This window comes from Papaver somniferum, unplaced genomic scaffold (genome assembly GCF_003573695.1).
Source record: "Papaver somniferum cultivar HN1 unplaced genomic scaffold, ASM357369v1 unplaced-scaffold_117, whole genome shotgun sequence".
Classification (NCBI taxonomy): domain Eukaryota; kingdom Viridiplantae; phylum Streptophyta; class Magnoliopsida; order Ranunculales; family Papaveraceae; genus Papaver; species Papaver somniferum.
Window position 1 is genome coordinate 5,030,656 of NW_020620714.1, and position 5,730 is coordinate 5,036,385.

At 38.5% G+C, this 5,730-nt stretch overlaps 1 pseudogene; it reads right to left on the reverse strand.

Annotated features, from left to right (window-relative positions):
* Positions 1 to 1,547: 1,547 nt before the first annotated feature.
* LOC113329685 lies at positions 1,548 to 4,935 on the reverse strand (annotated as a pseudogene).
* Positions 4,936 to 5,730: the final 795 nt, after the last annotated feature.

A 5,730-nucleotide genomic window follows, 5' to 3' on the forward strand; every position in this document is an offset into this window, starting at 1 on the left:
CACCGGGACAGACCACAAACGTTCTTGAGCCAATTGAACTGCCAACAAATATTGGGTGGATCACATGACAATGTTTACTCCTGTGCAGTGAACTTAGTGCTGCTAAATACTAGCAAACGAAGTGGCGGATACACCAGACAGGTGGCTCTGAAAATATATATTAATCTAAAAAGTGAAGCACCTGCATTCACATGACTTTTACTACTCCCATGCCTTTGTACTCTGGCATAGTTGGTAACTAATGCAAATAATATTTACTACTTATTTGCCTGAGATGGTGAGTTATATGAAGCACCTGCATTCAAATTCACTTTTGGTTATAATATATAATATATATAGATAGATTTACTAATGTGTGTACTAAATGTTTGCTTAATCTTTTTGATCTTCATGAATTGGATGTGCAGACGTGGTAATTCATTTGTATCCAAACTAAATCAAAAATCTTAAGCCACCGGCCGAGATGGAGCTGAGTCATACCAAATCAAAAATTCTAAGCAACAGGATATCAAATCAAATATCCTTGATGACGGGGCGAGGCAAGGCGAAACCGAGTCACTCCGAATTAAAAATGCACGACGGAGCGAGGCGAAACTACGTCATACCAAATCAAGAATATGTTTTAAGTGATATTCATCTGTTCTTCATGAATTGGATGTGCCGATGTGGTAACTCATTTATACAACAACTAAATCAAAAATCCTAAGCGACGGGGCTAGGCAGAGCCGAGCCACACCAAATCAAAAATCTTAAGCGACGGGATGAGGCGAAGCCGAGCCATACCAAATCAAAAATCCTAAGTGACTGGACGAGGAGTAACCAAGCCGCTCCAAATTAAAAATGCACGACGGGGCGAGGCGAAGCCACGTCACACCAAACCAATAGTATGTTTAGAGTGATATTCATCTATTCTTCACAAATCGCCGAGCCACACCAAATCAAATCGGCAAGGGACAGGGCGAAACGAACCAAGATTTACTAAATAAAAGATATGCATATCAAACTTGGACCAAGTGATAGTGGATGGTTATGGGTCCGTCCGGTGCATAGCACGGGCACAAAATCTAACATAACATAACGTGTGAAATAAAATAATAATAAAAAATATAGGATATCGGAACTTTACTGGATAAGAAGGGAAAAACCCTTAAAAGCTTGGTATACGAGAAGATGGTTCCCTGATTATGATTTTGGCATATCTCCATTCATGTAATATCAGTTTAGGATAGCTTTGTAACTCCAAAACCCAATTGACCAATTAGGTGACGTGCACGTGAAATACAAAAATTAAAAAGATTAATCAAAGTTAGTCTACCGTGTAAATATGAACAGTGATAAGAAAAGAAAATAAAAATAAAACAAATCCATCCCTGAATTCTTATTTGATTTTTTGGTTTTCTTTGAGAGCGGTTCTACAGTATGGAAAATAAAAATAAAACAAAAATAAAATAAAAAACTATCCTTATTAAAAGCGGTTCTACAGTATGGAAAATCCATAAAGAAGGCAGAACAGCTTGACTTCTGACCAGGTTACAACCTAAATATATTTAGTTTGCAAAACCATTGTAACCTCCATGTCCAGCATGACAGTTTTGGTTTTGAGAGCTTTCACCATGATTTAATTGACTGATCGGTAAGTAATTCATATGCATCTTCATAGTATTTACTAAATCTTGCACATCCTCTGACAGACGCTCCTGCCTAGTTTGCAAGGACACTATCCCTTTCTCTAATCTTCCAACACGATGTTCCACGGAACCACCATTAACTTCACCAACTGCGGTCGCCAAATTGTTACATTTTCCATCTTCATCAGATAGCCTAATGTTAATCTTCTTTCCCTTGAAACCCATCACAGAATGAGTAGAAAATAAAGAAGATTATGAATCATTTGGAAAGACACTTAAAATTAAGAATATTGGTTACCTTTGATCCACTGAGAGCAATATGTTCGCATGCGGGAGAAACAGCTGTTGATTCATTTCTAGATAGATTACTGGACATCGGAGAACGATCGTTTTTGGATGTCTGAAAGAATGCAGGACATGCGACGTGGCCCCACCAGCCCACCTTGGTAATTCGCTTGATAGAGGCGACTCCGGGTGAAGAAGCTGCTGATTCCTACTGCCCTGTGCTTCAGTGAAGCAATTAGTTTCGTCGTCGTCAGATATATTATGTGAAAGTAGTGGAGCATTTGTCGACCTGTCTTTTCCACGGTGCATTAACCTCTCCGAAATCTCTACTGATTTTGTTAGTTTATTGTGACATGAATTGCATACACGATGAAGCTTGTTGTTGTTTGGTGCCAGTGACGCATTTATGACCTTCTTATTGCTACATAAACGACAGAAAACAAGCCCGCAGTTATAACAGTTGTGCTTTTTCCTGGTGAACCCGAAAACTATTCTGCACCCGCTACAACTAGATTGACGAGTAGAGAAAATAGATTTATGTACACAAATTGCAGCCGTAAAACTAGAACCACAAATTACACTCTCTACTTGTCTCTCTCTCAAGGCTTCCACTGGAGATGGAGAGTTTCTATCTTCGGTATCTCCCAAGCCTAATCTTCCATTTGCACCTTTACCCCAAGTAAAAACTTCCCCTCTTGATGTCAAAACAGCGATATGATACGATCCTGACGAAATACCCTTAACAAATTCCCCTTTAAGCTTGCCTTCAACAACTGTGATTGAATTATCCTTAGCTTGCGGATTTCCAAGTTGCCCATTAGCAGCAGCTCCAATGGTACAAACTTTACCCGTGTTCATCAGCCCAACAGTGAGCATCCTACCACACGATACTTGAAGAAAATCATAATGCACAAGCCTTGCGACGCATGTTGGTAAAACCTTTCTCCCTTCATCCAAGTGTCCTAGTTTTCCTTTATCCCCATCTCCCCATGTAAATAACTTTCCGGAAAGAGAATTTGGTTTCGAGGAATCAAACATGATATCAACAACCGCTACCATATGCCATGATCCACATGCAACAGATTTAACCCTTAATCCTTTTAGAGATTCAACTTCTTTAGGCTGTGAAACACTTAAATTATTTCCATGCCCCAGCACCCCAAATGTTCCTTCCCCATAAGTAAATAACTGCCCTGAAGAGCTTACAATTGCCGTATGCCATTCCCCACATGCAACACTTGACACATATATACCATCCAAAGGACCAGAGATTCTATGAGGCCACCACTTATTTCTGTTGGCCCTGTTATCTAAAAGTTCACCACCAACACAGTTCACACCCCACGTATACAGTTCACCAGCATGCGTCAGTGCACACGTATGATATTCACCGCAAGCAACAGACTCTATATGAACCTCATTTAGAGTTTCCACAATCTTCGGATAAAACACATCCATATTAACTTTGTGTCCCAATCTTCCTCCTTTTTCATGTCCCCAGCAGAATACTTCTCCTTGTCTAGTAACCAAGGCAGAATGGTTTCCGCCAAAGGAAATGTTCTTGACATCTAAATTTTCAGTTGATTCAAGTAATTTGGGTAACAAAGAATCCGTTCTTGCATAACTACCACTACCAATTTTATCAACTGCACCACCCAAGTATCCCTCTTCTATTCCTTCTCCCCATATCAATGTGTCCCTGAGAACTTCATTACTTTCTGCTGGTGGAAATGGCAGCGATTGAGAGGTGAATTCACTAGAAAAGCTTGTTTGATATTCGGCGATTAGAGAAGTTTCCCCTTTCTTCTCTATGATATCATCGTGAGTTGCTGTATCTGCTACTTTTGACTCTAGTGAACCAATAATATTGGAAGAATGTGGCAACCCATTTGATAAACACCTGGCAAGTGACCGGCTTGGACTCGCACATAAGCTCCGCACCTAAGAAATAAATAACGACATGATCCAATGTTAGAATTTGTAAGTTTCTACGTGAACTTTAACCCACAGTTTTGATAGTGGAAGACAAGTCAGGGATAGTTTTAGGACCTTGTCAGAAATTTCTCTAGGGACATCTTCCACGATTCCAAGATCATGCTTTCGTCTAGTATAACCAGCTGGACTGTTGATACAACTTTGTACACCTTTGCGACTTTTCAGAATACGCAATTGTCCTGAGTGGTTGGAAGTACTAGTAGTGATCAAAGCTCTCAAGCCAGTACACCAAGTTTCTACTTGAAGTTTGTCCTTGCAAATCTAATTAAATAACAGAAAAGAAAAAAAATCTAAGGGACGTCAAGGATAGACGTACAGAAGTTTCTGATGGTAAGAAGAGCAAACAAGATGAGACTACCAAATCAAGCGATCGTTCACCATCAGCATAAATGAGGGAAAAGGATTGGTACTCCTTTTCCGGTTGAGGTTGTCTCTGAAAATTTACCTACACAATTTCAGTGCAACCATTAGTGAAATGAACGAGTAAACATAACAAAAGCAGAAAATTATATTTTCATATGCGTTGTTAGGTGCATACGGTCCTCTGCCCAACAAGTATGTGCGTAACCGAATCCAAACTCAAGTGCCTTTCATTCTTCCCAGAATACCATAATAAAAGATTCTCATCCTGTAACAATTCATAAACTAATTAAGAAAAGAGAGAAAAAACACATAGAAGAGTTGAACAAACGTGAAAAGCAGAAGAAAGAAATACCGCTGAAAGCCTGAAGGGACAGAATTTAGGTTTCCTCTCCTTCCATACTTCAAAAGTTGTGCACCTTTCTTCAGGGCTACAATTGCCTGCACATACAAATTAGAAAACTTAGGCGCGATGATTTCTTTGTGTTAAATTGTCTATCTATATAGGCTGATCCCAGAAAAGTATTCTGAACTACAATGCTGAGGTCCATTAACTGAAGAATATCTCAATCTCAAATAAAAATTTAACCTGTTGAACTTCCCGGTCAAAAGAAAAGGTTGTTTTTGCTGATATGGTTGTTGGAATTCTCATGGAATCTTTATTCATTCTTGTATAAAGTTAGTAGGACATTAAAATAAATGGAACCTTGAGGAAAACAAGAGCAGTGCTTCTCAGTAGTGTAATCGTATCACTTATATTGACAGATCTGCCAGTTTGGTAGGTAAGAAAATTTAGAGTACTCTCAAAGGGATTAAGAATGGGATCATGATTGTGGTTAGGAATGAACTATGTACAGTGATTAGTAGCTACGAAATTTATGAATCATCACATGTATTCACTTTTTCGGACTGGTTCATGTTTTGCATGATTATATCTGGTCTTATATAATCACAACATATTTTCCTAGTCAAATTTCTAGAACGAGATTCATCGGAGGACAGTCCTAACATATGATTTCCTAGTCAAATTTCTAAAACGAGATTTAACAACACTGTTCACCATTCATTGGTTTGTTAATCTCTTTTATATCATACATTAACAGCTCTAAAACTTTATAGGTTTAGGATATTAAGGTTCATAGGAAAATCTGTTGTTAGTCCTTTCATGAGACCGTACTTTTTTAATACTATTTTCAACTTTAATTCATTGATTACAGTAGATAAACCTATGCGACCTATTATAATTTGACAGCTTACTTACTTGACTGGGCCAATGGATTTGACTAACCAAAACTTGAATTTGCACCTCCAGATCAAACGTATTATATGGTCCCAAAAGACAGCAGAGTGAAGCTGTTAAGATATCAATTTCATTTCGTAGTTGTCTTTGAAGTAAACTTGTCCCCCTGGTAGCCATGAATAATTTCTTGGTTACACAGAAGAAAGCCTCTTTTGATTTTGA